Source organism: Pseudopodoces humilis, chromosome 6 (genome assembly GCF_049639895.1).
Source record: "Pseudopodoces humilis isolate 2021_Gansu_Grassland_sample_001 chromosome 6, ASM4963989v1, whole genome shotgun sequence".
NCBI lineage: Eukaryota > Metazoa > Chordata > Aves > Passeriformes > Paridae > Pseudopodoces > Pseudopodoces humilis.
This window is the reverse complement of record NC_142205.1, coordinates 49,838,897-49,850,928: the sequence shown is the minus strand read 5'-3', so window position 1 is coordinate 49,850,928 and position 12,032 is coordinate 49,838,897.

Sequence of the window (12,032 nt, the reverse complement as noted above, 5' to 3'; positions counted from 1 at the left end):
GACTGTGCCACTCACTGCAAGAGATAAGTGCTACCTCTCAACCAGACTGGCTCACCTGCAATTTCAGATTATTATGAATTTTCTCTGGCAAATGGAACACCAATAATTTTTGCAATGAAAATGCTTTTATATCTGTCAATCATATCATCACTCTATCTTCTGTTCAATCTTTCACTCAATTTAAATTTTGATTTCATATTTGCCTATGCAGATGAAGTCTCCTTAGAAAACCCACCTCAGCCTTGGACCAATGTGTTCTGAAGTGTTGTTACCCCACTGAAAGGTTGGCAGCTGGGTTTCTTTCTCCTGCTAAAAGATATTGCTAATGCTTAATAATTACAGGAGGGCCTTCAGCAGCAGAAGTGTATGAGTATGATGCAGTAGGGAGAAAACTACATTACAAGCAAATCAATCAGATTCGAAAGAGAAACAAAAATTCGTTTTAGATGTCAAAAAGCACTTATAAGTTTAATTGTAAAATGGTACAGTAAATATTTTTTCCAGTTAATTGATCTAAGAGAAAAAAAGAAAGATTGATTTTAAAAAGCTTGATTTTTCAGGGAGATGTCCTATTACCCTCTGTAATTACATTAGTGTGAAATATGTGAAACAGTTACTCATATTTTCTACTTTGAGCTTAATGACATTGTTTTGGGCATAAAACACTTTACTGAGGGAAGCAAAGTGAAAAGAGATATCTTCTTCCTATTCTAATAAAAAATATGAAATTCATTATGACAAGTGTCTTCCTTGCAGAAGTTTAACACCTAGTTAGTAAGTATAGAGCACAGAATCAGAAAATAATACAAAGCTCCTTCTAAAACACTAGAGGTTCTAGCTGTTAAAATTTTGATATCAAAATTTTAAAAAGTCGTTAAAAAAAGAATTTATGATTTCATCATTCATGAGAATCTCAGAACAAAACTCATTATTCTGAGGGGCAGGAACCCATAAATTTCAGTAGACTTCAGATTAGGTAATAAAATAAGAAAGACCAAAACAGTGGAGAAGGAAACCTGTTAATTATCTATTCAACTATGAGATAGAGTTGCCAAAAATATTTTGAAAAAGCCTATTATCTGAGAACATTTGACATTATTAAAAGATTGAGCTTATTTAGGAAAAGCTTATAAAATGTGGTTAGGCATTGATACATGAACTAAAAGCAACTTCTTAACTTTTTCAGAGGTTACTGAATTGTACAAATTGTACCAATATAAAAATTTATATTGAAAGTACTACTGATTGTGTTGCTTTTGTCTTACCTCAAATGGATCTCAAAGTACTGTGTACAACACAAATCATTTTCTATCCAGGTTTAGATGCTCACAATGAATATCTGTCTCGATATTGTACCAAATCATTTCCACAACTGGTATGACCAACCTCTTCAAATCAGTTAAGACTCAGATCCAAGCTTCTCAGTTAATTTCTCTCTCTGCCTTATAACAAAACAAACATTGCCCATGAGAGCTTATGAGTATGAAAAATTTGGAATGTCATCTTTGACTTTGCAAAATAGACCAGCAAACCATTGGTTAATACAAACATTGCATTTTTTCTAAAGTCCTATTAGAAATTGACTTTGGAAAGGGAAACATTCTTTATAGATATTAAGGATGTGAATTTGGCTTCAAATCTGATAATCTGATAACATTACTGAGTTAATTTTTCATTCTATTCCTGTGTAAAAGCAGTAATCCTGCAATTCTAGAAGTTCAATTTTTCAGAAGAAAACTTAAGAGGCAAATTACCCTCATGCAATTGTGTCCTGGTTTCAGATGGGATTGAGTTTATTTTATTCCTAGTATCTGGTGCACTGTTATGGTTTAGGTTTAGTATGAGCATAATGATGACAACAGAAATATTTTAGTTGTTGCTTTAGTAGTGTTTACTCTAAATCAAGGATGCTTTAGTTTCTCTTGCTCTGGCAGTGAGGAGACAGCACTTCCAGGACAGTACATCCAAACTAGCCAAAGGGTTATTCCATATCATAGGAAATCATACTCAGTATGTAAACTGTGGGGAGCTGGCTGGGAGCTGCTGATTGCTTCCAAGGGACAGGCTGGGCATCATTCAGAGTGTGGTGAGTAATTGCATTACACATCACTTATTTTCCTTGTGTTTTATTCATCTCTCTTTTACATTATTATTACTTTATTTTGATTTATTTCAAGTATTAAACTCTTCTTATCTCAACCATGCACTTTACGTTTTTCTAATTCTCTTTCCCATCACATCAGAGGCAGGAGGGAGGTTGGGGGGTAGTGAGTGAGTGGGTGTGTGGTACTTAGTTGCCAGCTGGGGTTAAACCACAAGTTGTTTAGAGGCAGGCTATGCATATGTACTTGTATTTTTTCTTGAGAAATGACATCTTCATTGAATGGGATTAATATTTCTTCCCAATCAGACAGACACATCTATGACTCCAGGCAGGTACCATCTCATCCACAGATTTCATTAGTGGTTTTGCAATTCAGGGATGCTTTTAAATAACACTGATCCCTAATTCAGCAAAATTTGTTTTAGACATTCACTGGAAAGGAAGACTCTTAACCAAATGAGATTGTTTTGCCTGGGAAAACGGGGATCTCATAATCTTGAATTCTTCGAAACTGAGTTTCCTTGTTTTTTCAGACCATCATGGAATGCAAAGTACAAAATATTGAGCTGAGAGCATGATGCAACAATAGGAAAAATTAAAGTGTGCAAAAACATCCTTCCAATTTTTGTTCAACTACCTGTACATTTTTGGGTTGATCATATGCCTTATCAAAGTGAATTGTTCTTTTATACTTTCTAGAGTACTTCTTTCTAAGCTCTGGTCTTCAAGAGGGCTGTCTGATGAGAGCTCAGTTGAAGCTCTTTAAGCCCCCAGTCTCACAATCACGTAAGGAATCCCTTCACGTATGCACTCCCCCAAAAGATTTAGCATACATTCAGACACTCAAAAGAAAAAAATATTTTAAGTCCTTACAAGCTGTACAATGCTTTTTGAAATTTGTTGCTCATTCATTCCAACTTTCCCAGTCCTATCATTTAGCTCTTATTTTCAAGAAATGTGTCCACAGTTTATTTGTAGTCATAGAGGTTTAAGCTCAGTTAAGGTTTAAGCTAAGTTAAGTGAACTTTTTGCTACAATTATTCTTGAAGAAAACCATAATATCTCATGTCCACTTACATAAAAGCTAGAAAAAAAATCTGATAGATATCTATGTCTGAAATTAGTAATCCTTTCACTCTATTAATCTGAAGACCAAGAATACTGTCTATTTTAATAAATTCACTTTAGGTCAAGAAACAGAATTTTTTGCATTTAAAATATTTTAGCATTTAGGTCAGAGATCCTTGCTACAAGCAGCTGTATGTCTTTTTATGACTGTTCTTGTCTTCAATGGCTTTTAATGGACAATGTCTGGGAAAAAGACACAAGAAAGGGAATAAAAGGAAACAGATGGAAGAGTCTCTACTGGAATGATATCAGTATAGACTTGCATCAGGTAATTTAGTTTAGGCACACTTGCATGGTTTGCTTAGCTGAGCAGAACAAACAATCAGATAAGCTGGCTGGAGCATATATATTCACAGGCTTTCATTGGAACAATAAAGAAAAAAAGCCAGATCCACTGAGTATGTTGAACACTGACCCCAAGACATGGAACAAACAGAAAGTATGATTTATTATAGCATTTATATTACAGAGAATAGTATATCAAGGAGCAGCAGTGGAAAAATGCTTTTTGATCATCTTGTAGTTCATCTTTTTCTCTCTTCCATCATTGGAAAAGAAATAAAACACTGTCATTGATCTACAGGTTTCAGGTTTCCAACATCACAACATAAGCTGTAAAACATGCTCCTGTCTGCTATTTCTGTTTGTGTGCATACTCAAGTTGAGCAGTTTTTTACATTCACTAGGCTAAAGCAGTAAAAAAAGAAAACCGAGAAAGCAGTGCCTGGCAAGCAATTCGTCCAAATGGATCACATACACTTTTATTGGATGTGCTGGATAAGCTGATATAATAGCCCAGAAAGATAAATTATGTATGAATAAAATCCTGTGATGTCTGTTGTGATGTCTGTTTCTCAGAAAGTACATAAACACTTTTTTTTTACTAGCATGTGTATATCAGGTGTCTAAAGGAACTTACTATAATTTCTTAAAGCAGAATAGGTGTAACACAGGGTTACAACACAAGTCATTACACCAAGTTGTGTGTCCACTCTGATAGACACATACAAGAATCATGTGTATATCTATACCATGGATTTTTTCAGTCATGGGCCTTCCAAAGCTTTAGGATTTCAACAGTTGCTGTGGAAGAGCTCAGCACTTCTGCAAGCAATATTTTTGCTTTGATAGATCAAGTAGCTATTCCTTCTCAGTACTGATGACAAGATCCACCTATAGCCTTTATTGCCAACATGGAATATTAACCAAGGAGAGATCCTGCATATTAGGCTAAAATATAACACCAAGACAATGTATCTGCAAAAAAAATTATTTCCTTATTAAAATCATTTGGTTTTGGCATTTGTATGATAGGTATCAAGCCTTTCTGAAATATACATGGTACATGTGTCATATTCAGTGTAACCACAGGCTAGCAGGTATCTCTAAAATCTCTGCCTGTGCCTGTCTTTCCAAATGTATTGAGCAATTGTACTTTCATCTTCACCTTTCAAACAATGTTGATTCCACAGTCAGAGTATTTTTGTACAACACAACTGTGATTGTTCCTCATGATTAAAGAAATACAGAGTCTAACTAATTTACATAATATGAATCATCTACTATGAATTTTCCTTTTATCTTCAAGTGCTAGAGCAACCCAAAATAAATCCCTCAGGAACACAAAGGAACAGAGTTATCTTAAGCTAAAGTCTGTCCTTGAAAAACAAAATGTTCAGGCTCCAGCTGTGCTCCAAAGTCATCTATGACTGACATTATTTTAAGTGGTTTGTCTAAGATGGAAGGCCAGACAATGATTGTTAAACATTCCAGAAAGTATTATTAACCTTACAAAAAATTATTCATGGATGAGCAGTTAAAAAGTTGCTAACAGCAAAGGACTAAAGAAAATCCTAATGCACTCTCTCTCTCTCTTAAATACAAAGTTTTCCTCTGGTCTACATGACATGCTGTAAAAAGTAAGTATAAAAGTTTTATTTTATCCATCCTAGTCCTGTCTACTGTTTCATCATCTTGACTCAATTGTTGTCATTCCATGCCATTAAAAAAATGTTGATTGTAGAAGGGACCAGAGGGTTTCTTAGAAGAACACTCTCACATGGTGTTTGTAAAAGTTAGACACACTACATGCTCCCACATGCACATACATATAATATACACACACACACACACATATATATATATGTTACCAGTAGATGCTGCAGACATAAAATGTCTGCTGAGCTTAGCAGGTCCAATTCAATCAATGCATGCACTCTGCAATGTCATAGCTCAGGAAGCTTTTCAAGGGAAATGCCAGGCCAGGTCAGATGTGGCACTGTTCTGTCTGTCCTGCCTGCATTACCTGCCAGACAAAAGGCTTTTGACAAACTACACTGCCAAAATTGTCTTCTTTTTCAACCTATCTAACCTTAGCACTGACCACTATGAGCTATTCCTTTTCATCCAGTTCAGCAATTACTGTCTTTGCTATCGCAGTCCCTGCCTCCAACTCCATTTCAACATGCATTTCCCAATTCATGCTTTAACACTTATCCCAATTCCCATTAAAGTATCAGTATTCACATTCCTAACATCTTTTTGTCTTTTACCACTTACTAAATGTTTGATGAGCAACACAAAGACTTTCCAAAGCATTCATTCACCTGACTTTACAGTGAAAGACAGTACAGAATCAACTTTATGCATGGAATTAATGCTGAGCACACTGAAATACCTACAGCTGGTATTCTGAATGTATCAGAGGTATTCTTTGGCACCTCTGAATTTTTATGCATGAAAAAGTCATGTATGCCATTAGGGAGAATCCAAAATGCAGTTCTGTGTTGCCTCACAGTACTGGTTTACTTCTTTTTCCCTTGTAATTTTAACTCTGGTCTATATTGGCCTGCTCTGCAAAATTCTCTCATTCTCTCCCACACAAACATGGGAGAACCTTTTACTGTTCTATTTATTGGTGACAGGGGCTGCTTATGTTATATCCAGCAATACCATCAAAGGGCTTGTGCTAGGTACCACACATGTGAATATCTGATACTCCTGTGGGAAGCAGCTGTATATTCTCACTACTTAAGCCAACTTTAAAATCTCTTTAAAGCACTGCTAGGTGGGCAGGAATTCTTATTCATCAAGGATAAGGACAGATCTGAACAGCTTTACTACAGGGAAGGCTTTTAGGAGTGTACATGGCAGCTGGTGGCATTTCTAGCATGTCTAGGGCTGAGATCTCCTTTCTAGGAAAAAATGCTTCACTGCAGTTACTGTCATTGTGTCCTGACAAAAAGCTACAATAAATTTTCTTTTCAAGATCTTATTTGGTGTGACATTGTTGACTACCGCTTAATTATATATGTAAATAAAGTAGCGGCCATCACGTTTCTATGATGATGTTGCTCTGAGTTAATGATGAAAAGGGACATGGAGAGGCTGTGGGACATGTCAGTGTTAATGAAGATTTATTCAGTAGTGACATTTGATCAAATCTTCTTGGCGAAGTCTTAGGTTTCATTAGTTAAAGATGTAAAGCAGTCTGTCTGATTAAAGGGAGAAAAAGCAGTGGGGAGCTCACATAAATTACTACAGCTCAATTAGGTGCAGACAGTTTAGTGAGTGTTTATTACCAGTAGAAAGGAAGATTTTCCAATTAGATTAAAAGGTTTTGAAAACAACTCTTATAGTGCACAGTGATTTAGACCCATTGCTGGAATAATACATTGTGAGAAGCTGCATTGATTAAAAGTAAGCTGGTAAGTTATCTGCATTGCTTCATTGTTTATCAATGGATCCCCTGCTGCCTAGGTACAATTTACCTCACAAGATCAATGTCTGGACTTGGCTAATTTTCTCCTGGCTGAAGATTTATATGGATGTAAAGGACATCTACATCATGTCTGAAAATACTGAGGAGATTTATTTGGGATGATCATCAGGGAAGTGAAGTTGTATCAATCACCAGAAGTGTACCCTGGCCATGCTGTGCCCTTCAGGCTGGCACCCCTGCTGCAAAGCTGGATTTAAAGACAAGACATTTTAATCAGAAAGGAGCTTCATTCCAGTGAGGTTCCCCAGGCTCATTGTGAAAACTGAAAAGGCATTAAAACAGAAGTGGATGTATATAGTGCTCAGACAGTGATCAGCCAACGTTTCTGACAAATGATTGAAGGTACTCTGCGTACAGTGCAAGCCTGTGATTCATGAATCTCAATGTCCAACAGTGCAGAATGTGACTTCCAGCAGTGCTGAGATAGCTGGAGTCCAGCTCTGCTTTGCCAAAGGATTTTTGGATATGAGCTGTGAAAGGTAGGGGGTCATTGTCCATGGTTCTGAATGACTGATTGATTCCCATGATGTGGAATGGCATGGGGAAGGTGGGGAAAAAAGGAGCAAAGGAAAAGAAAATGAATGATATTTAAATTCTTTATACTCCTATTGTGCCCTTCAGACACACGAAGGCCTGCAGCTGCTTCTAAGCACTGTCTCCCAGAATTGTTCATTGTGAAGACTGGAGGAAGTGAGATCCACAAATGGAGAAATAAATAAAATAATTCTACTTTTACAAGTTTAATAATGACTGTGTTCCACACAGAAAACTTTCTACTACCTTGTATGTAAATTGGACTCAAAAGAATCCAAAAGTTACAACATCAAACTTTTTTATCTTTCTTTTTTTTCCCCTGAACATGCAGCATTTCTCCTCTTTTAATGCAGGTCTGCAAAGTGTAAACTTAAATCTATCAGAGATAAACTTAATAAACTTAAATGCTATCAGAGACACTGACACTGCCATGAAAGCAGAGCTGAGCCCCTGCTTTTGGCTTTAACAGTAACCCATTTGGGATTCAGAAAAGTGTGTAGGAGTGGTGGTGAGAGGAAAAGAACAATGGCATAGTGAGTTCCACAGAAAATTAAAATCTGGTATGCAGGGACTATTGTTCTTCATTGCACTAACATGTTACATGTTCTCCAAATATACAGAAAAGTTCATTCTCCCCCTAAAAGCTTCCTCATATTTCTGGATAGGACAGGTACACATCTTTTTGTATACTGAAACCTAATTTAAACACAGATGTGTGAGCACAGACTCACAAAAACAGCCCACAACAAAATATTCCTTTTTAAAATAATGGTTCAAAGAAGCTACAACAGGGTGTTACTCACCTGAATAATCCCAGTTTTACACTCATGTGCTTGCTGCGTACTTCTAAATTACATTTGAGCCCTAAGAGTCCTAGTTCTTAACTCAAAATGAACAGAGTTCACATAGTCCGTACTTAAACTGCTTTGTCCTGTCCAGTTAAGCCACAAAGCTTTCTTTGGGTATTCTTCTGTGCTTTACAGCAGATGTCACTGCCCTCACCATAACTACACTTCACCAAAACAACCTGTGAATAAGCAAACATTTTGTAAAAAAAACAGACAAATGCACATTCAAATCTCTCCAGGCATCCCAAATATTACCACTTACTTTAGCATATTAAATAACTTCTCATGAATAAAACACTGATATTCTTTGTAAACTAAACATTACATTGCTGTTGGCTAACAAAACTGAGCTTTTGGTTCATTTTCTTTATAATTGGAAGGGTTTGCCATTTAAGGAAACAATTAACATTTTTTACAAGCAACAAGATTGTGAATGACACCTTCAATTACACTAAATATATTTAATTATGATTTATTGGCACATAGCAACCTCTTGTAACATTGCAGGCCAACATGCATTTTCGCTTAATTAAACTCATTATAACACTTTACTACATACAGGGAAAAAACCCCAAAACAAACAAACAAAAAAAGCCCATATTTCATAATTAACTGTTCAAAATTAAGGCCATAGGGTAATTAGACAGCAGATTTCCCAGTATTAAACTGCTACTGTTACTAATAGGAAAAATATCTGGCAAATATGTAGATACCAGAAGAGGACTCAGGCTTTTGGTCTTAGCAATGGAATTGAAACTCCCTTGAAGCTTAGTCATGGCTTGGGACAAAGGCAACAGTATCCTGTGCTGCTCTGATAGTTTATTGACTTTTCATTAGTACAATTTTCTGTCATTTTAACTGTTCCCTTCCAAAAAAAAAACACCAAAAAAACACCAAAAAACCCAGAAAAAAAAATCATTTTCACTAGAGGTTAAATACACATCAATGGTAGCAATTTCATTTGCCCCACAATTGGTGACAGTGCATTTTACTACATTTTTTTAAAAAATTCTGTGGTAAAGAAGGTTAAATATAGGAGAGAAGAATTTGAATTATTAATCTTCAATATTCCTATATACTTAGAGGTTTCTAAACCTATATCTAAGCAATTTCAAAGCAAAATAAAATCTCTGAACCAATTTTTTTCTGCAATGTAGTGTGAAACATTATTTTAAGTTTACCAGCCATGTGCTTTGACGTAATTCTAACGAATTTAGCAGGGATATGGTCAAAATCACATGTGAAACCCATGTGCTCAGATCCTCTTCTTTCTAATAGGATTTACTTAGGCACCTCCTGGGTGGGGATTAAAACTTCGCCCTGCACACAAACCCTTTCCATTCTCCTGTTAATCACAAGGTCAGAGCTAAACTGCAGCCTGTCAGAAGTCCTAATGAATATGGTTTACACATCGCGGCTGGTTGCTTGCTCAGCAGCAGCCTGTGCTATCTGGAGGCCAAAGATAAGTGCTCAGGGATTACCTTTAAAACAATCCACCCAGCTCTTTTGTCACTAAGAACAGAAAGTTGGGAAAAAATGGAACTGTAATCCTTGCTTTTGTGGACTGACCAATTTTTAGAAATTGAAGATTCAGGAAAAAGCCCTTGAAAATCAGTGTCAAAGCTCAAAGATCAAAGTGGTGTGGCTCTTAAAAGGTCAGAGTGCCTAGTTAACTCCCTCCCTCTCCCTCAAATAGCCTTTTTGGCTATTTTAGTCCTGTTTGGACTATAAGAGTTTGTTTGCTAAATAAGGAAAGAAATTTATTACAAACATCTTCAGTCCTGATTGTTGGCATCATGTGCAGGAAGAATCATGAAATCAAAGAATCATTAAAGTCAGAAAAAACCTCTAAGACCATTGAGCCCAATGATTAACCCAGTACTGCCCAAGCTCACCACTAAACCATCCATAAGCACCAAATCTACACATCTTCTAAAAACATCCAATGATGGTGACTCCACCACTTACTTCCCTGGACAGCCTTTGCAATGCTTGGTCAGCCTTCCTGTGAAGGAATGTTTTTCCTAACCAATCTAAACCTTCCCTGGTGCATTTTATCCAATTTTAACTGGGAGAAGAGACCAACACCCACCTGGCTACAACCTCCTTTCAGGCAATTGTAGAGAAAAATAAGGTCTTTCCTGAGCTTCCTTTGCACTGTTGGCCTATAACTTCCATGGAGGAGCAAAGGAGATCAGACAGCTGAGAATGCAAACTGTTCTGCATGGCCCACCAGGATCCATGCAGCCCTCCAGAATAACTGGTTATTACTTCAGCCTATCCATAGGGGTGCATGGTGTTAGAGCTTCAGACTCCTGAGCCCTTGTTACCCACAGCTCCTGTCACTGCCCCAAATTTAAAAGATCATTGCTAAACAAAAACACCTTTAAAGGGAGTGTTTTAACTTCTCAGAGGTGAAGACTCTCAGAAATGTTCTGATTTGATTTTGTCCCTTCAAAAAATGAAATGCTCCAATTTGGTTTTGAACATAAGAATTTTAAAAGTAATTCATAAGATATAGAGGTGGGTAAAAATGTGACTGTAGGTTCTTTAGAATCGTCACATCCACTAGTCAGAGCTGGTTTCCATAAAACCTGTTAATTTTTCACAGTGTGCCAGTATCTCTCAGGGGTCATAAAATACAGTGGAGTGCTTCATACTCTTCAGTGCTTTTAATATACAGAAGTAGGAGAATATGGATCTCTCCACGCTCAACAGACCAGGAATTTATCAAGCAGATTAATTATTAATTTACCTTGCAATGTATTCCAAAGGATTAGCAAATATTAGCTGCAATTTGCACTTGCTTTTCATTTTAAAACTTTGAAAAAAAAAGAAGAAAATGCTACTGTGTTAAGTCCAGATGAAAGAAATACAGAACAAACAAAATTTTTCCTCTTCTTCTGTTGGATTACCTGAAAAATCCTCAAGCACATTCATTCTGGGAATCCAACTGTGTTCTTGAAACACCAAAGAGAATGTGAGAAGAACATAAACAAAAAAAAATTAAACAAAAAACCCCAAGTAACAAACAAACTAGAAAAGGCAACCACAGAGGAACTAAGAGGCTAGCATCCAGTCAAACACACAGTATCCAGCATACCAGCATGGAGAGAGAAACTCCTTAGGAACTTTTAACAATCTAACAAGTTATACTTTCTTATAAACTTAATTGAAAATAGCTACATCTGCTGAGACAACAACCAGCACACCAGGGCTTCCACTCTGAAGTCACAGATTTTATATTCAAAGCTCTGCCTGCAGCATGCTTTGTATGCACTGTCTCTTTCATATGTATAACTTTGGCTTGCATGTATTTGCCCTGCAGACTTAAAATTGCAGGGAGAAGGCAGAGACCGACCACATACGAGCTCTACAAAGAAAATCAAACCTTGATTTACCGTATTGAAAGGCTGCAAGGTGTCCTGAATGCCCTGTTGTATTTCTTACGCTGGAAGAACTCTCCAGGTTAAGGAGTAAACACTGGTCCACCCTAAATGTCACCTCTAAACTGGGAAGTGTTTACTCTGCTCTGTCACTGGGGAGCAAGTTTGTGGTGGACCGGTGCTCACTGATTCTTTCAGGTATTAGGGCTGCATCTGGCATGCATATGTGAAATATGTGAAATGCATACATT